At 41.4% G+C, this 21,270-nt stretch overlaps 1 long non-coding RNA gene across 1 annotated transcript in view; it reads left to right on the forward strand.

The window, feature by feature from the left end:
• Positions 1-21,270, forward strand: part of LOC121659200 — a 91,039-nt gene that overhangs the window by 4,657 nt on the left and 65,112 nt on the right. The window contains exon 2 of the long non-coding RNA XR_006014205.1: positions 443-651. This is a non-coding gene — a long non-coding RNA (uncharacterized LOC121659200). The remainder of the gene's footprint in view (positions 1-442; positions 652-21,270) is intronic.

Raw genomic sequence — 21,270 nt, forward strand, 5'->3', positions numbered from 1 at the left:
GAATGCAGTCTAGTGTCAGACAGCTGGGGAAGTTTTATGTACTATTTTGATTGCTGCACTGAGACATGGCAGACTGCCATTACAATCCACCAGTTTCAAAAGCAGGAGCAGTGCAGGCCATGTCACACAGCTTGTGAGCCTGTAAGACACTTTCTTCAGCTATAGTAGGATTTGGATGGCTGTAAGTCCCTGTTTACAAATGATCGAGTAAAAGTGCTTCTTTTGGCAAGAATCTGACTTAAATGGTCTCATTACACTCCCTAAGTAACTAGCTGTGTACCCAAGCCCTACTCAAGAGTGTACATACACAAGGTTTTTCTATCATAACTACACGCTGGGAAACTGAGCATCCCATGAGGGGGAAGAGGATTGCACCACACACTTATGCTTCCCAGTTCATCTGTAAATAAGCTGTGACTCCCTAATTGCTTCCCTTATTAAGCTGCTGAGGAGTGCAGAGGACAGGCCTCACCCCATGATCCTGCTGCGCCTGGCAGGTGCCTTTAGCAGTTTCATGGGGTCTGTAAGCCCACTGCATGCCCTGCTGTGGCCAGGTCACTGAAGCAAAGGAGCTGCTGGGGAAAATGTGTCACTATGGGCATTGTCAGTAGGAGTCTGAGCATCCTGGAGGAGTCCACCCAGGAGAAGAAGGTAAGGCTGATAATGGAGTTAATGGCATAAAGCACTTGTAGCTGGTATACAGACAAAGTCCTTTCTTATCTTTCAATAATGTGTCTTAAAAGAGGTTTTGAATACAGGTTTTCAATTTATCTGTTATTACCTAGCAGTCTTCTTTCAGCTGTATAATATGTCAATGAAGATCCATTTGGGGCCTTGAAGGCCAGAATCCTTTGGAAACCAAAAAAAGCCTCTGCTTCAGCTGTGGCTCGAAAAAATCTCTCCTCTTTATTTCTGCCTCTGAGTTTCATGCTTCTCTACTTCCAGGTTGTATTCACTGCAGTATCATTAGTAAATGCTGCTTCTGGATACATTATGCAGCAGGAAGAAATAAAAGCAGTGAGATGTCCATCATGGTTTGAAGATCTAATCCGTAAAGGGTTTTAGAAAATTCTCATTGCTGGGACAGGGAGATATCCAAGCACACTCAATCACACGTGTTGGTCTTACTGCCTATGATGAATTTTGCACTTCATACTTCTGCCAATGGAGAGCAAGGCAGTGTGACCACCTTGTGTACGAGCCTGCTTACAGCTGTCATTGGCAGGAAAGTGCACAAAAACTGATGCCTAGTTACTCAACGGTTGGTGTCACAAGCCCCAAAGGGTTTAGCAGGTTCCAAGTCCTTATTTAGGTACTCAGACTCGCACTGCTCTGTACGGAGAAGGTCAAGTAACTCAGAAAAAATGGTGCAGAAAGGAAGGGATGCAGGGTGGGAATCTGGGACTATGGAAGTCAGGGTGCATCTCAGTGTTCCCACTTTCTTTCCCTGGCTGCCCTTCCACCTCCCTCCCTCATACCCTGACCAGAGGGTGGTCGGGGCTTAATCTCGACCTGGATGGAGATCAGGAAACAGTCAGATCTGTACTGTATTCAGTGTTCTCTAAACAAGCAGGTAAGGATGACTCCCTCAGGTGACAGAGGGAAGAAAGGGAGTATATGCATACCCCTTGAATTCCCAGTAAAGTCCCTCTGGACACAAGACAGGAATGAGTGTTCAGGTCTACCTGGTCAGAGGTCAGGTGAATCCCAGGCACAACAAATCAAGGCATGGTTGAGAGGTGCCTTTGGTGTTAAAATTGCAGTGGGAGAAAACTCCTCTCTTGTTGTGTGACCCCAGATACAAAGCTTGTTGTATACTGGAGGAACAGCAGTGATGCCAGGGTGGCAGATGCACTCAGAAGGAGAAGGAGAGAGAGATTAATCTGCATTGGTGTGCATGGGCATCCAACTAGGCATTAAGTCCAAACTGCTTCATTGGAAGTATCAGGGCTTTTAGAGACTTCTCCTTTCAGGAAATGGAATTTCTGATACTTCAAGAACTTTAATGTCATAACACATAAAGTGCCTTTGGCTATCTTTGTGATCTAGTCACAGCCATGCAGAAGTTGCACCTCTAATAGTGGAAGTAGGAAAATTCAGGAACCTCCATCCCTCCGTAACCATTTTATACTATTCTGAAGTTTTAACATCCTATGGGAATAATAAAGGTGACGCAAGAATCAGACTTGGGTTTCCTGACTTTAGTGTTCTTACCGTCACTGAAACACCAGGGGAAGCCAGATAAGATTTCATATGAACCCTTCCAGGATAAAGAGCAATACTTAAAATTGTGGCATGTAAAGTCATACTGCCATTCACATTTGCTGGAACTTGACAGGTCTTTTATTATTATTTTATGTATTTTCCATTTTTTCTTTTATATTTACTTTTGCGTTATCTCGTGGCATTTTTTGTATTGCTATTATGGAAAGTCTTGTATTCAGCATATTATTCTGTGGTAAGAGGATATGAATGAACTCTGATTCAGCAAGTCAGCAGTACTGCAAGAAAGACTTCAGGGTCAAAGCAATTGGCTGCCATAGACATAAAAGCATTACACCAAAATAGCATTGCAGCATTCACAGAAGGCACAAAAAAATCAATTTCTCTTTAGAGACTACAGAAATAATTATGATCTATTTTTGCAGTACAAGTAGAATCCAATTTTTTGATGATGTCAGTTCTTTTAGGTACTCCATTATGTCATTTGCATAGATGATGTAAATAGAAGAAGAACAATCAGCATTACAGTTCTCATCAATAGTGGCTGGATTTGCAGTTTCATTTCAAATAGATCCCAGTCTAGAGTCTGGATTTTTAGTGAAATGTCACCTAACCATTAGGACCACACTGACTTGTACAACTGAAAACAATCTCCCAAGGAAAGTCAGTGTCCTGTGCACTTTGCATTTTTTTGCTTTGTTCTTCCTTAAAATGAAACAAAGAACATCCAAAAGCAATTTGTCATCTCAGAAAACACTGAGACAGAGGAAGAGAAATGGCCCAGTATGGGATTTCTTTTTTTTCACCAAGTGGCATATTTTGAAGTATTTTGCAATAAATTTGGCTCAACCTTGAGACAAAGGCTCTGGTTGGTTCCTCACACATCTGACCTCATGTGTTCACCTCTATTGATGAGGCAATTGCTGCTCAGCCCCTCGCAGCCCACCCCCATGGTGCAGGACCCAAGCGCTCACTGGTGCCCTGTGGATCAGAGCCTGCAGGAGATGCTGGGTTTGCCTTTTCTCAGTGACTTCAGCTCTGAGAATAGGGATGCAGGGGACTGTCAAAAGACACAGCTCCTTTTCTCAAAAGCCTTTTTTTCTGCAGGTCAAGTAGTCCAGGATGGGCCCCATAGTTTCAGATAAGCTGTCCTCTGAGAGATGGCATGGCACTGCTGGCAGCCTGTGAGCAGCACAGTCAGTGCAGGAGTACTGTATGCTTTGCAAACTAAGCCTGGCAAGGCACTCAGCTCAGGGGCAGGGCAAGATGTATCGCCTGCTGTGTTTACTTGTTTGCAGGTGAAATAAAACACAGCCAGTCAGTGGGGAATATAATGCTCTAATGCAGATTATCACTTCCCTTCTGAGTTTACATCATCAACACCATTCAATCATCTCCTTATTATATACAGCCAGGTGCATACACTTTCTTTAAATCTATTTAATCATAAAACTACCTCCACAAAGTTTAGGATACAAAACGCATTTGCCCATGCAGAGAACAGAAAAGAACATTTGTATCCCAAGGTGGTATTTTAAAAGTGATTACTGTAAACAAATAAAGTCCAGCTAGAGGTGTAATAAAAACTGCAAATGAAATGAAAACAATTAAAAAAACCCAAAACTTTTCCATTTTAAAATTGCCAAAGCAGATTTAAGTAACTAAAAATAGGTCTTGTTTGGAATAAGAAAAGAAAAAGTTTTTTCTACTTTTCCATTTTGAGGAAGTTCTCAATGACTTAATAAAATGTGAAATTTCTGAATTATGGAAATTCTTTAAAATAATGCTCAAAAGCTGATGATTGCAGTTTAGTCAATTTAGTCTGTTAACAAATGTCTATTTGACTATTAATGATGCAGTGAAATAATATATGCATTGGTTTGTATTTTTGGTTTGTGTGAGCACTTGGTCCTGATTTGCATATCTGCATACTCAAGCAAAACCCCCGCTAGTGTAGAATAGGTTATTAAAGCCTTGCTCAAAAATACATGCAGATGTTTTTCACTTTCTCATTAAGAGGTTGTTTCATATGCTAGCTCACCATTTTAACACCTTTTCTGAAGTGATCAGTTACCATTAAAGACTTTTCCCAAAGAGGGGAAGTGGCCTCTGCCTCACCTATCCCCATCCAGAAATGCCCATTGCTGGGGCTGACCTGCATGGCTCCTGTGGTCAAAGCTGAGCTGTCTGAAAGGGATGGAAAGTCACTTCTGACAGGGGAACAATGACAGGAAAATGGCAGGTGCTCTGGGAGACGTTTTCAGGGTTGTTTTCAGGCAGCCAGAACATGCAGTTGGGAGTGATACATGAAAAAACCCTCCGTTTTTGGCCACTCCCAACACTTCAGAGAAGGAAGCAACTGCCAGGCTGAACACTATTGTCTGATTATAATAGAGACACATATGGAAAGAAAAGAGTCTCCATAGCAGCCCATTTGAAGAAGAGCTCGATCTTCACTTGGGAGTTGTCCAGCTGGTGGCCAGGAGCCTGGAGTTCACGAGCTCTTGGTAGCAAACACAGCTGAGGGACTGTGCCCTGCTGCATTGCCTCAGCTGTAATTTCTGAGTGGCTGGAAGGTGGAGTTCTATGTAGCTGTAATTTGTCCTCTGGGTGACAAAGATCAATAAACACACCAAGGTCCCTAGCAGGAGATCAAGGATAAAACCTGCCAAACACCTAGTACAAAGAGCTCAGCAAATCTCTGAAGTTCATCATATTTAGTAACTCGCTATATTGGATTTACTGTGCATGGCACAAACAAGGGTTTTGAACTATTGAGGGTATCTTTCCTTAGGATCCTCTAATGCCCCTCTAAGGGCATGGTGGTTAGTGATCAGATTAATATATTTCAAGGTTTCCTGCCATACACCATAAAGAAAGAAATAGAAAAAGCCAAACAAAGTAAATTTTCTTCCAGAATGTTGTATGACTATTCAGAAGTATGAACTTGCTTCTTCACATATAAAATGCTTAGAAAGAAAATGCTTAGAAAACTAGCCAGCATGGTACAATTTTTTAAAAAGTATTTATAGTTGTCTTTTTTTGAGAAATAGCTTTTTGTACTATGGAGGGTCCAGAAAAGAGTAATCTTGTTGACAGATTTTTAGTTCTGCCACTTAAAAATAGCAAAATGGTTTTTAAAAATTTTCTAAATATCTTTATGTTCTGACAATATGTGCTATACTTCTCAAATCAATGAAGGGATGAATACAGTCCTATCTCAGGCTTGGAGATGTTTGAGAAAGGCAGGGGGAGATTTACCTCTCATGTGAGCTCATGCCTGTTTATTTTCTGCTAATACTAGTCACTACCCAGCTGTTGATTAAAAGCAAAAGCTCTAATATCCCATTGCACGGACTACTTTTAAGAAGTGCTGCTAGATAAACAGCCACACTGGACTACGAATGAAAGTTTTCACTTCTTTTGTCGCTTTTAACCCTTTCTGTTAGAGTTATTTTCCTTAACATGAAACAATCAAATGTTCCTAACAACACAGATAACAAGAGAGAGACCACTTTGGGTATCTGGTGGATGGAGCACGGAGTGCAGGAATCCACATGCTGCATTAAGAAATATCTCATAACTTTTTACCAAATATTTGCAGGTAAGGAGGCTGGATCACAAGCCTCCCTTTTCAAGGTTCTGACTCATCAGACACCTAAGTGACTCCAGTAGCAAGTTTACTGTAAAGTGATGTGATGGCCAGTGACCCTACCACACAAGGGACAAAGAAAGTCCACTGGTAGGACAGTCCCTAGTACCAGAAATTCCTCCCATATCAGGGTGACAAAAGAGGCTTCTCCCAGGATGCTCTGTCCTGCTATGTTAATGTGCCCCAGTTCTGCTTCCCTGTTTGGCCTGTTGGCCTCCCCGCCCCTTGTTACCTGGTATGTCCCTGCCCTAGAAGGTTCTCCACTCCAGGTTCCCCCATTGGTCCTTGTCCCATCGCCATTCCCCCAGAGTTTCCCCATTGGCTCCCTTACCCTAGTCCTGCCTGTGTACCGCCCCTGTGCCCTCAGACCATTGGTCTCTGATGCTCGATCAGGTCCCCTACTTAAACCTGGACCCTCTATTGTTCCTGATCTTTGTCCCTGGATCTCTTCTTGGTGTGGCTGCAATAAACCTTGTCCGTGGAACCCCATACGAGGACCCTTCCCAGCTCTTTGTCGTTGACCCATATACTGAAGCTATCTGTGCGTGTGTGCATGTATGTGTATGTGAGTGTGTGATGGTCCTTCCGAGGGGCTTCACTAAGGAGATGCTTTTAGGAAGGTCGCGGCATCTCGCACTCCGGCACCGCAAAGCCGCAGCACCCGGCTAGCGACCGAGTGAAGTAATGTTTCAATGCAGGCTCTTGACATGAAGTTTAGCTTATTCTGTGTCATTGTGACTTTAATAAAAACTCTTCATTCCCTGACTCCATAGGTGTTTTTACTGCTTGCAGGATGAAGAATGCTTATGCTCAGGAAAGTGGCCAGCACGCTGTACTTCAGTATTCCTGCTAGATGTCATGAGCATGGCGCATGAGATGACATGTGCATGAAGGCTTACATTATCTTTGAGAATATCAAATGAACATTATCTGCAATCCAGTAGGTTCTTTATGGATAATTTGCCACCTACCCATACATTATTAAAGCTTTTGATGCACCTGAGTGCTCATCTCTAAGTTACAGCAGTAAGATGAAACCCCACCAAGTTATTATTACACGATTTTTCTTGCTAATATGGTATTTTACTACTGTAATTACTTCCATGTAGGAGACTCCAGAAAAAGGTTTCATCTCCATTATTAGTGATTTATAGGATCAACTTTGTGCATGTCTTGAGCTTTCCTGTGACCTGCTGAAGCACAATTAATGGAAGCTATAACAAGGAAAGTTGAATTCCCTCAGAAGACAGAAACAGGACTTCCAGAAACAGGAAGAGGGGAAAAATCTATTACAGCAAGAGGAAAATGTAGAAGAACAGGAACATATTACAATAAGAACAGTTGTGGGGAACCTGACCACAATGGGGTAGAGAGGTGGAGAAGAATTATGATAAAAAATACATATGCTGCTCAGTAAACCCCTTCTGGCAAGGATTGTATTTACACAGAGAACACTTTTGCTTTGTTTTTAAAAACTTAATGCCCCAGATGTTAATGGGAGAAAACGTCTGAGACTTCATTCTTCTGTTGAAAACTGTATGAGTCAAGCCCTGGGAAAAAAGGCAATGTCCTCTACACAAGAAGAGGACTCACTGCACCGTTATTCTGAAGACCAAGGTCAAAATCTACTTGTCTTGAGGGGTTCTTTGGCCAAAGTCTCTCCTGATGAGATTAGGTCTGGAAATAACACCATGTTCTTTAAGGACAGGGAATTTAGGGTGGAATTCAATAAAAATTCCTCTGAGTGTGGTATTTTCCTTCATTTCCTCTTCCACTCTGCTGTAGTGCAATATCTCTCCTCCCAGCTACAAACTGCAGCAAAACCTGTCTGGGGAGAATAAGGTTTATGTACAATGCCTGATTGCAATAAAGCTGGCTGAGCTAAAGTATGAAGCCTCACATAAAGCTGTTCACTTACTTTAAAGACTAGTCTGTGTTGCTTCAACCCTCTTGCACCAAAGGGGTTTGTACTGCTCTAATTCTGTAACATGGGAAGGCTGCAAAACTCACACGTGGCGTACGATGAGATGAAAGACATTATTACTTTTTAGGTGAAGTCTAGTGTTATAATTATTCTCTTGACTGCTGTTAAATCTTTTCTGGAGCAGATTCCCTCTATGACAGTAAGCTTACCAGTTATAGAAAAGGAATATTTTTCTTTATAACCTTCATAATGTCCTTGCTTTACTCTTGTTTAGCAGAAACAGCATTTAAAGAGAATTTTCTGACTCTTTTTTTGTAGCGGGTCCCAGGAGCTCAAAATTTACAGTCCTGCCTTCGTCCTTGGAAATATATCTGCATGTTCACAACTTCAGATTGAAGTACAAATATTTTGGCTGTTTGGTTAAAGCCCCTAACTTAGCTTTCCTGCTGGGATTTTGCAGCCAGAAAAGATATATCTGTGTTTTCTTTTTACTTTCGAAATATTTTGTGTACTTGAGTTGTACTATCTTTTGTTTAGAATTAAGTTTTCTGTTGTTTTGTCTTGAAGTAGTTCAAGGACTGGGTAGGGAGGGTCAACGTTAGACTTTAAAGAATACATGAAGCAAGCACTTACAGAAATAAGATCCTAAGGTGAGAGACAGTTAGGAGATTTGCAGAGAATGTATGATTGCATTTTGTGAGGGTGCTGAATTGCAATTAATAATGCAGAGTGCTGCTGATTAAGTACGTGATAAATCTATGTTCTAGAAGAAGTCATCAATTTGCAGCTGAGGTTATGGTACTATTTGTAGGCATAAGTTCACATAACCTCATTTATAGATGTGCTAACTACTTGTTCCCACACAGAGGACTTTATTTAAGTCCCTTGTACATGTGGAATGTGTCATCTGTTTGCATGTGCCACCTTTGTTTTGGTTTGGTTTTAGTTTTGGCTTGTTTCTTACACTACTTTTTGCTTCCAAGCTTAATGTGAGGTAAGCACAAGCATGTACTGTTGTCACACTGAGTGTTTTAAATAACACTCTAATATGTATATGTGTTTTAGATAACACTTATAATGTGTAAGTATGCTGTTCCTTAAAAATGACCAATTTGCCCACTGCTGGGCAAAACTAGAGGTCATACCAGTGTAAAAGAAATGCACGTAACATTACCATAGTAGCAAGTGAAATTAATATAGTGAAGGTATAAAACTTAGTGATAGACTATTTATATGAAAAACCTTTTACACTGAGAGGTAAGTCTTTCTCAAGGTCACAAGTTGTATCTCCTTCACCTCCTGGTTATTGCATGATTATAACTAAGCATCCAAATACTAAATAAGAGAGAAATGAGGGAGACAATTTGGGAAATAAAGGCATTTATGAGGGAATAAATTAGTTACTGACTAAATATTTTCAGCATTTTGATAAGATGTTTCTTGTGTGCCAAGAGACATTGCTGAGTAGGTGTCAAAAGTCCAAGCAAATTCAATCTAAAGATAACCTCAAAGAACATTCCCTGCCAGCACTTTGTTTATTTTAGCAGTTCAATATGTTTCACAACATGAGATGAATTTTCATTATGTATTGCTGGTAGTGTATCACTCTGCAAGAACCTGCAATGACCTCACTTAAATTTTTCACCCACCCAGGAGCAATTTCTCCATTAGCCAGGCTGCATGGGGGCTGGGGTGGAAAGTTCCTGCGGCTCTGAGGCTGAGGACAGCATGTTTTAGTATACAAAAGCAGTCAGACTAAGAAAATGCAATGCTTTAGTCTAATTTTCACCTAAGGGCTGTCTATTAATGCACAAACACCATCTAAAACCTGTGGCAATCTTTTCTAGATCTTCATTAAAGCACCATTTTTTTTTCCCCAAACAGGATAAAATATCTGACACAGGCACAGTAAAATTATTCAAACATTGCTTATATACAGCCTTTATGACTATCAGTCTTTGTTTTAACCAAGAGAAGCACACCAAATTTACAGAAGACAGTACAATAGTCCCTGATCTTTAGGCCACAGGGCAAAAAGCTACAATCATGGAATCACAGAGTGAACTGGATTGGAAGAGACCTTAGAGATCACTAGTTCCAATCTCCCTGCTGTGGACTGGGACACCTTTCACTAGACCAGATTACTCAGAGCTCCATCCAACCTGGCCTTGAGCACTTCCAGGGATGGGGCATCCACAACATCTCTGGGCACCTTGTTCCAGTGCCTCACCACCCTCACAATAAAGAATTTCTTCATAATATCTAATCTAAACCTTTTTGAAACCATTGCCTCTTGTCCAATCACTACATGCCTTGTGTAAGGAGAGTCAAGGACAAGTTCTACTGGAAAAAATGCTAGATTATTTTTTGCCCACACAAGCATAACATGATTCAATCTTTTTTTATAGTGTGAAGTCTGAAATGCCAGAGAACAGGGAAAGGAATTTCAAACTTACCAGTCGGCTTTCAAGTGGGATGTAAAATCAAAATAAGGAATAATAGCCCAAAGAACTTCTCTGTGTACAGGCTACAGGCAATCCTTAACTACTTAGCTAAGTAGCTTACACAGCTACTAAGGAAAAAAATCTTTAATGTATAGGATTAAATCTGAAATTACTCTTTTTCCCCACTTGTATTTTGTCATTTGGTTGCCCAAGCACCTGTTTTGCTAAGTTTATATTAGTGTCCAACAGAACAAAATCCTCAGCTGAAGGCAGGGTCTCTGGGCCTTGCTGGAGTAATATGGAAAATGACACGTTAATATTGCTCTTTAGAGACCTGGAATTAAGTCTTCAGTTTAGCTGCTATTGTTTTGTCATCACAGATTGAGACACAGTTTGACAACACAGTTTAAGGTTATGAATGTTGCTCTTATGGTTAATGTGGCTCTAGAGATCCAGGTTCAGCTCTTGGCTCAAGCACAGGCTTCAGCTGTTCAATAAATCTGTGTGTGTCAGCCTCTAATCTGTAAAAGTCAGATAATAACATATTTTTTTTCCCTGTACTGTGTGACAGACCCTGCTATCTGAATGTGACATCAGAATGCTACAGTCCACTGATCAAGGGAAAGGTCATCATTTAGTGTTACGCATTCAATTAAAAAAATAACAACAACAAAAAAAAAGGCACAGAGAATGCTTTCCAAGGTCATCGTTACCTGTCAGGCTTTCCTTTTTTTTTTGCTGCAGGGTGAATGTCCCCTTTTTCTGCATATTTTTTTCACTGAACAGTCAGAAACAAAACCATTTTTGAAGGAATAACACCTTTCTAAGAGAATTGAAGTATATTTACAGAATATCAAAATGCGTTGACTTCAGATCCAGAGAGGAGCTTGTGCTATGCCACTAAGTGTGCATGAGTACTCCTCTTAGCCACGTTTTCTTACCCTCATCAGAAGAAATTTCTTCCTCATAACAGTGCAAATGGCTACAAAGTTTTTAAATCCCAAAGACTATAAACACATTCATTCAAAGTAGGGCATGGTGTTTGTATATATCTTTGTAGATCTCTTTTTTAATCTGTGTTAGGCAGTAGGTACAATGCAATGCCAGCAAAGTATATTCCAGATATTAATTAAAATATGTATTCCTTTTTCATTCTCTTCAGGTTCTTGACTACTTTGATTCCATAGCCCAGCTACACTTGGTGAGAAAAAATACGTCCTTTACCAGTTTTGAGTTTGCTGCCTCTGCACTTACTGAATGCTCCCTTGTTACTGCATGAGCAGTGATGCTCCCTGTCATCTCTAGAGCTTTCATTATTCTACAGACTTCCTCCCCTCTTACTATTCTCTGTTCTAGGGCCAATGTTTCAAATATTTTCAATTTCTCTGACATATTAAAGTTTTTCTGAGTCTTTGCTCAGTCCCATCACCCATGTACAAACTCCTTCAGTTCTACCATAACCTCTCAGAGATCACATGGCCAGTACCACTTACTGGATTCTGCATAAGTCCTGAGTATTGCTTTACAGACAGACACCATAAAGGAATCTATATTTTTCTCCATCCCGTTCTTCATTTCAGCTGGCTTAAAAATGTTTTTATAGTGTGCAAGTTCTTCTGTAATGATGCCTAGGAATTTCTGAAGTTAGTGCAAGCGTGGGGTCCTTGCTGCTAGAGAACATTTTGCTCCCTGGTATATGGGCTTTCAGAGGACTTTTATCTGCAGCATGCATACATACACCAGGTACAATGAGATTTCCTCCCAGAAAAGAAATCCTTCAGGATGTCTGAAGTGTTTACAGGCACTTCACAAGTTCCTGCTTCTGTGCCACAAATTAAATTATTTTATAAAGACAGATTAGACTGATGAGATTTTGGCATGACAAGCAAAAGTCAAAAAAGAAAATAAAAGAAAAATCCTGGACTACTTGAAAGTGTGTCATGGACTTTAAGTTTTTTAGGTGAAGGTCTCTCCTAAGATACTCCTCTCTGCAGAAAAAACTCCTCAGATAAAATCCTGTCTGCAGAATGTGTTTCCTGATTACTTATCAGCTACATTTCAAAGTGAACTGTGTGCCACTGAAAGATGCCAGTTCAACAGATGAGAGGACTGAAGGTCCTTCAGAGGGACAGACAAACAAACATGCACCCACGAGATGTTCCAGCTCCAGCGAACTGGCAACGTGGCTCAGTCCAAAGGGAACTTTCTCATCTAGAAAGAATTCATCTTCTGCCTAGATTACATATTTACATGGTCCTTATTACTGTGTTATCTAAATTATTTGTAATCTAGAACTGTATCACTGTAGAGTAATGGGCCATTTTGCAGACACAAATGCAGTTACACACGACACACTGGAGCCTCGTAGCAACAGCCTCTTTTTCAGCCATGGCTGCTGCCCATGGTCTTTTTCAGCCAAGCTGAATGCTTTTTCAATGCTTTTTCAGCCAAGCATTTGCCCATGGTCTTCTTTTTCCTGCCCAGCTGCTGAACTTTACCCAGGCTGCCATTTGAGTTGCAGCACACCAGTTATCCGTCTGGCTCGTCTGCTGCACTTGCCAAGTAATGCGCATTAGTTTGGCCTTTGCTGTTTTTCTGTATGTGAATGTGCTTGCTTGAACTAGGGAGAAGCCATGATCTCATTTCATAAAATCCATCAGGTTTTTTAAGCATTAAACTTAAGGATATGTTGGCTCACTCATGGAGAGTCCTTATCCTTCAGTCCATTTAATTCTCAAGACATTCTCTACTTCCCCTGCAACCTTCTAAATATTTGTTTCCTTTTCAATTATGTTGGACAACAAGACCAGAATTACATTCCAAGCTGAGAGCAAAACCCTGCTTTAGGAGAAACAGTCTGACAATGCCTGAATTCCATTTCAACGCCCTGTTTCTTTCTCTGAAGCAGCAAGTGTGACAAAGGTTCAAACATCCACTTAAGATGTGTTTGTGCACCACCCCCAGATCCTCTCAGCCCTCCTGATGGAGAACTCCAGGCAGTTTGGCTGGAGCCAGGCTCAGTCCATGCTGCTTGGGGCTGCTGTGAAGGGCAGCTTTTCCCAGCACCGTTCATGGACAGGGCAGTCAGAAACAGCAAGCGAAGCTGCCAATCGCTGAATAAGATAGGGCACGTGCCAAGGGGCAGAAAGGATGACAACGGGTTCATCCAGTCAGATGTAGCTATGCTAGTCGGAAGAGTGTCCTGGCAGAGAATCTGCAGCTCCAGGGCTTCAGGCAGTTGGGCACACCAGGCAACAGGAAGTGATGGAGTTTGCCCAAGGTTGAGGATCAAGCGACCCTGAATGCATGCGACCGTAAGTGCTGGTGAATCAACACACAGTGGCCCCACTCCAGCAACAGTAACAAAGCTGTGTTGCAGAAAACAGCTGGATTACTGCTGTCGGGGGGGACTGAGTGAGGATCTCTTAGCCATGAGCAGCTGTGACATCCTCCATGTCCCTGAGCAGCTGCCCACCTGTGGGTCACAGCAGGGATGGCAGAGTGTTGTGCCTTTACCCTGCAGCTGCTACAGTTCTTAGTGTGGATGATGGTGCATTTGCACTTACATGACTGACCATGCTCTGCAATCACTTGGAACACAGGCATATTTTGTTATCCCCATTTTACTTTATGTCACCTTTCTGTGGGGAGACTGAGGGATAAAGCAAGCAAATAAAGGGTCAAGAATGTCTTAGATGACTTGGTTCATTGTACATGAGTTATAATGCTCAATCCAACCCAAGCCAGATGCACAGAACAGAGAAACGAAACACACAGGAGGTATTTCCTGTTGGCCACAGGAGTCAGACTGCACAGGTTTATCCTCAGCCATCTCTTTTTAATGGTGATCTGTAAGTCTCCAGCTGCTGTGCTGTGAACATCTCTCAAGAAATTCTGCCAGACATCACATTCATGGCTTCATTCACTGCCAGCTCTTACATCACCTGTTGTTGGCAGACTCCATCAATGAGGACGGTTTTCTGGCAATTATGTCAGCCAACCTTCTTCTTTATATGGCTGTGTTGTTCTGCATTTGTTATCAGCTGTTGTAGTTTATGAACTGTTTTCTGGAGAACTTTAAATTGACATATTTGCCTGTAGCTTCCAATGTTAATGCACCTTGACTGCAGGTGCAATTCTGTCTTTTGGACATGTGCTGCTTTTGGTTTGGGTTTGGTTTTTTTTAAGAGAACTGTCAAACAATTAAAGGAAAAGCTAAAGAGCCTCTTTGGGGAAGCAGCAGCCAGAATCTCTCTAAAATGTTCAGAAAGATATAGGAGGTGGTTCCTGCAAACCTATCAGTCAGCTTCCAAACTCCCCAGTGAGGGCTTGGAGGCTGGGGATGGTTGGTTGGGGATTAGGTGGAAGCTGTTATCACGGGCTGGCTAGGTTATGCATTTCCTTCAATTCAATCCCTGCTGTGCACAGGGCTGCAATGTACCTAAGAGAGGCATGTTCTTTGCTTCCCTTTTGAGCCCTGCTCTGGCCAAAAAAGCCTTTATCAGAGAACACATTTGAGTACCGTTGTTCATTAATGATAACTGAAATGGAATGCAACCTCTTTTTCATCTCCATTGCCTCTGCTGTAATTCCTCATGGAATAAAATCTCCTGGGACTTTGCAGCACTACAAGTTGATTCCTAAAGGAAATTTAAATAAACATTGCCTAAGTTTGATAGAAGTAATCAGTTGGGTTCTTTCCTTTTGATGTCTACAGCCTGAAGTTGCAGAAAGTCTTAATCTCCCAACTTAAGAGAAAGAGAGCGAATCATCACTGCAATTTTATGCTTTTTTCTTGAGCAGTTGCCTGCTTTTCTTTCATTTATTTATTATAATGACCAGAGGATTGCAACCAGTCATTAGTATGGGAGGGAGCCTGGATGCTGTTCTTGTGGGAATTCCACACTCCCTGCAAGTCTTGCATAAGGCAGACTTTCCCTCAGAGTCAGTACAGGATTCCTTCTTGCCAGACACTCTTTTCCTTTAGCAATGGGACCATATGAGGAAAAAGTAATCTTTATTCCCCATTAGGAAACCTCATTCTTCCTCCTCAAACCAGAGATATGTTAAAACTCCCATTATGTAAACATAAAACAGCACTTTAATGAAATTGTCAGTGTCTTTTTATGATGTCCCAATATTCTAGTTTGACAGGTTTATAAAATAAGGTGGACTTTGCCACTCTCCTTAAAGTGTAACACCTTCCCTCTGCTAGTTAATAACATTACTTAAGTAGTCTGTGTTATGACACTGAAGGTCACATGTTCAAATTCTGCTGATCAGTCAAAGCAAATGTCATCGCAAAAGCAATGGCTTCTTTTCTTACTCATTTTTTATCTGAGAATTGCTGCTGATGAGCAGTTCACAGCTCCCTGGCGTGGATGCATCAGCAGGTGCCATTCTTCTTTCAGTACTGGAAAAACAATCACTTATGTAATTCTCATACTGCCAAAAATCCACACCACAGACGAACCATCAAAATACCAGCTGAATTTACTACATGGTCAGATGAGCAGTCAGAAAACAAATACTTATCTGAAACTTAAAAAAAAAAAAAAAAAAAAACCAAACAACCCAGAGCTCATAGAGGCTGGTTAGAGCAAAGTGGTGCAGTATTTTATCAATATTATATTCTAAGGACAGATTTAGTGACCAGGACTGTATTGAAAGGATTTAGTTATCTTTTGGACCATAAACTCTGGAGGGTGCACAAGTAATGAGGGAAAATCATATGGAGTGGAACACCAACCCTCTTGTTTGCAATTGCTTGCTTTTAATTTGCCTTGTTTCTGCTTGTGAACAACTGTGAATTAGACTGTGTGCTTAGTGCCAGTGTGAAGTAATAGTATGTTGCATAGTTTTAGGTCAGATGAAAGCTAAAGCATTCTTCATATCACTGAGTTTTCCCAGAAGAATTGCAACATAAGTTTGTCCATTATTAATAGGGAACTCTCTTACCCAGGAAAACATATAGCTGAGTTTATGTAGTGCAATTCACTGAGAGGTGCAGAATTACAGTCCAGGTGGGCTTTGGCCAATGGGGAGTCAGTGTCCCAGAGGAGAAGAGGTTTTTGGCATTTCCAGGCTGCATTGAGTGCCAGACTGTAGTGGCTGGAAGTCCTCAAGGACAGTAGATGTTCCAGTGGTAGGTGTTCCCATTTCTCCCTTGTTTTCTCATTTATCTCTGCTCACTCCCTATCATTCTGTCTTTGCCCTGCCAGACGCCAGAGGGATAATAAAACTCTTCAGTGTTGTAACATTAGCCTTTACCACAGGACAATACAGTTTTTCCAAGTAAAAAGCAGGGCAGTACTCGTACTTAAGCTTTTCAAGGTAGAGAAAAAAGCCAGGAAACACAGTGAAAGGAAAAACTTAAAAAGAGAGAAAGATGACCAATAATATACTCATCACGTGGCATCTCTGCAGTAGAGAAAAAAACTGCTCTATAAAAGAGATTGTCTGTTCACGTGAGGAAGCTGACACAGAAAACCAGAATGGATGGCCACTCCTCTTCTAGAAAATAGCCTAACTCATTCTCACTCTCTGACTCTCCTGGAAAAAAGAGGAGGATTGCTATGCTCTGTGAAATAAGTATTTTTCCTATGAAGAAGTGAGAAAATTAACCCTGTCTCCCCTTCATATGTTTTTTGAACCTAGTTGCTAGTTGTGTCTGGGGTCAGCACAGGTGAGACCTGTGAGACACTAAAACAATTCCAACCACTGGACACATTTGTACCATGACACAGATTTCATCAATACATGGGAAGCCCCAGGATCAACTAGGAAAATATTCCTTAGATTCATTAGATAATTAGAGTCAATCAGAGCCTTGAGCTCAGCATTGGAAATGAACTTACACCTTGTTTGTTCCATGGGCGGTGAAGCAAAATGCAGTGGAGTACATGAGAAGTTGACCTGAGGCATGTATTATTACTTTAATGTGGCAAAGCACAGTAGGAAATCTTGACTATCATTTTGACCAATATTCCTCTTATAGAACTGATGTTCTCATGACTAGAGCAAGTCCAAGCAATAAGAACACAATTTTTTCAATGTCAATTCACATGTGACAAAGTTGTCAGATTTTAAGCATTGTAGCTGCTTTTTTTTACTTTTCCTTTTTTTTCCCTATGCACAGTTATATGTTATGACCATAAATGCTGAGCAGCAGGATAAAAGTAGCACAGAGGGAGGGGGGAAAGAAGAGTAATTGCAGTAGCAGAGCAATTGCTGTAACAAAGCAAGTGCAGTAGCAAAGCAAAAAAAGTTGATTGATCTGAGGGGTATATGCTCAAACACCCCCATAAAATGGCCCTGCCTTTTCCTTTTGAAAAATATAATCCTCCCTGCATATCAGTACCAGAAAACATTTAAAATAATATAGCATTAAATAGTCAGAACAATTTATGGAGGTGGACAAAGTAAAGCTGTTGTGGAGGCAAAACTGGGAACAGGAGCCAGTGTGCCCGATTGGCCATGCTTCTGCCAGCCTTGACTGCCCCAAAGAGCCTGCAGAGCCTGGCAGAGTGCCTTTAGTGCACTGCTTGGTGGCCTTTCCTGCACTCTCATGGAATTTTTTTAACCATTGTAGGTCTGGACTGTTGTACATGTCTTTTATGGCAGGGTGTTTTACGATGGTGTTATGCTTTGGCCTGCTGCTGATAACAAAGCTTCGAGTCCACAGGTCTGTATCATGGTGCAAACTGGCCAAAGGTCGGGGCTGGTGACATGGGAGCAGTGCTGGTTGTTTTCAGTACGAACATTATCCATTGTCACACCCTGCTGCAAAAAATATCCATCTGTTTTAAATGTGAAATTTGTCATTCCCCACCTTTTAGAGAGGTAATTTTTTTTTTCCTATGAGATGAGACCAGAGAAGTCAGACAACCATGAGGGACAGGACGATATATTAAGCCTCTCTGCTGTGTGACTGTGTTTAAAAGAATGAGGAGCATTTCATTTTGCCTTGAATTGGATGCCTAGGGTGGGATTTATCTTTCCTAGCTTTATATGTCTGCCAAGTCAATCATCTGTATCTGAGCTAGGCAACTTCAGCTGCCTGTGTAGTCAATTGAGGAGAACAGGAGCTTCCAGAGCGCAAATCACTCAGTCTTATTTTAGAGTCACATAGCAGTCAAGAGGAGGATCAAACATCTGCAAGTTTTTCACTAGATACTGTCTCTGGTTTGGTCCCAGGGACAAGACATCCATAGGCAGCCAGGGCACATCTCCAGGAGTCCAGTTTATGAAACCCAAGATTATTTGCAATATGATAGCATGCAGCATGTGGGGATGTCTGTGGGACATGGGGGTGTCCATTCCAAACATGCACTCCTGATGTAGGCAAAGATGGAAATAGAGACACACAGAGTCTCATCTTTATCGAAGACAAATCTTTAGATAAATATCAAGTACAGGTTGTACCCGACAGGATGTCCTTATGTACCACTGACAAGTGTAGGTGATCCAATTGCTTAGCACATGCACTGAGGAAATATTTCTCTTACTCATTAAGGAGTAGACATGAATGGTCTTTGAGGAGAGAGTATTTCTTCCTTTGCCTTCAGTAAACTACTTCTCTGTGGACATAGACACAACCTAATTTGGCACCCATGAACATCTTGTTCCATGTTTTAATCAGTGTTATTGTTGCTATAAATAAGTATTATTGCTATTTACACTCTGTTTACGGTAGGCGTAGCCAGGACAAGAGAATGGTAAGTGGGAAGTGCAGTGCACAGATTAATTCCTGATTTATTTTGATTTAGTTTCTGCCATAATTAAACAATTTTGGTGGCTCTCCAGATGTAGTAGACATACAATTGTAAAGATCACTGTCTTTGCTGATCTAACAGCTGCACAGAGAGTCCAGTACAACAGACAGGGCAGAAGGTACAGCATGATGGTGAATAATTTTGTCTCTGAAAGCTATTTCCACATACTCAGTTTTTCCAAGTTGTTTTGTACTCTCTCCACACACACACACCCCCCCTAAATGGCTATTGCTCCATGACTGTGTTTAGGGAAGCTCTTTTTGCTGTTACTGTGTGTGGGGAGTCAGGCTCAAGCTGATAAAATCCTCAGTGCTTGGAGGAGAGGTATTTAGCGTGGACCTCAAGTCAATAAAAACTCATCTAGACATGACCTCCCTTTCACATAAACTAATGTCAGGCTGATTTTCAGTAGTTCTGCAATCTCTCTTCTGCCACTGAGCCCAAACTTCCCCTGTGATAATGCAGGGATATACCTTGCAGCAGTGGGCCTCAGATGAGCCACCTACACTGGCAAGAACAGAGTGCGAATAGAATGCACTGGGACTTGGAACAGTTCTCTGGATTTGGCATTTAAAAATAGCAATTAATCTCAGTGAAAATGAAAGGGAGACTTTATGCATGTTGATTTGAAGTGGTAATTTGGTACCTTGTTCTGAAAACTGCCAGCAGGACATTTGCATGGTGCACAGTGTCTCCGAGCAGAGTGCAGACTTGGTGTCACGTGGTCCATGCCAGAACAGTTGGAATCTCTTGGGAAGTCTTTTGTTTTAACATTATTTAAGATATGGGTTCAATAATGCCCTTAATGAGAATACCTAAAATGTACAAAGGGTCAGCCACCCTGTAAAGGAAGAGGAAATAGTTGCAAAATGCACAGGGAGGGGCTAATGTTAGAAGTCCAAGGAAATGTGTTGCCTTAAGAAACTGCTGATGTCTTCTGTGACTAATGTGTTATTGTTCATAGAACAACACAGGTTATAGACGTGCCCATGCTGCTAAATGAGGCATTGAACCAAACACTTCCGTACCTTAAAGAAACCTGTTATTTTTCTTCCGAAACTTACATGTAAGAACCAGATTCAAGGGAGAACTTCTCATCTCTGAACTCCTGTAATGTCTGAGAAAACGGGAAGATATGAAATAGTGAATCAAGGGGAAGAAAGTCTTGTGTTCCAGCAGCAAGTACATTTTCTCAGTCCAGGAAAGTAGAGTTGTAACTGTGCAACTTTGAATTTGCAACAGCGTTCTTGCACTCAAAATTGCCTGAAGGAGTTTGCAATCAAATTCACCCAAGTGTGAAGACAAGAGTAGCAGTTTCACTACAAATAAGTTGTACTGAATGGTGCCTGTGTGTGTGTGCGTGTGTGTGTGTAATAAAAACGATTTAAAGTATTTGAACAGTAAAACAAAAGAGGCTAACTTCATGAGAAAGTGGAGGGAAGCACCCACACTGAGAAAATGGGGTGTGAAACATCCAGGAGGACCAAGATCCCGAGCAAGCAGTCTGCCTGGAGCTGTGAGAATACATGATGCAAAGCACCTAGAAATGTAGTTGGAGAGGAAAGATCATTTTAGGTCTGCTGTTCAGGAAAAAGTAGCAGAATTTTTTTAGTTCTATTATTGGACATCTGTAGTAAATGTTGCTTGACAACCAGAAATATGAGAGTGGGCAGTAGGCAAAAGGTCAGAAGTGAAGAGAGTCATCATTTGTGAGTCATCATTCAGGTAACAGCTCTAAGAACTGGAGCACATGAGGTCATGAAGAATCGTATACATGGAAACCCATAACAGATCCTCCTCTCCTTCAGTCCAGTTCTGGGCCCCTTTCCTCAAGGAAGACATTGAGGTCCTGGAACATGTCCAGAGAAGGGCAACAAAGCTGATGAAGGATCCAGAGAGGAGCTGCTGAGGGACCTGGGATGTTTATTCTTGAGAAAAGGAGGTTGGGGGAGGCATTATGACTCTTTACAACTACCTGAAAGGTAGTGTGGTAAGGTGGGGGTTGACCTCTTCTCCCATAGCCTCAAGCTGTGCAAGGGGAGGTTCACGTTGGACATCAGGAAGAATTTCTTCATGGAAAGGAAGGGTCATTAAGTATGGGACCAGGCTGCCCAGGGAGGTGGTGGATTCACCATCACTGGAGGTGTTAAGAAATGGCAGGATGTGGCACTTAGAGCTATGGTCTAGTTGACCATAATAATAATCAGTCAAAGGTTGGACTCCATGATCTTAGAGGTCTTTTCCAAAATGATT

This window comes from Corvus kubaryi, unplaced genomic scaffold (genome assembly GCF_017639235.1).
Source record: "Corvus kubaryi isolate FWS band 111438036 unplaced genomic scaffold, C.kubaryi_AGA036_p1.0 split3-73, whole genome shotgun sequence".
Lineage (NCBI taxonomy): Eukaryota > Metazoa > Chordata > Aves > Passeriformes > Corvidae > Corvus > Corvus kubaryi.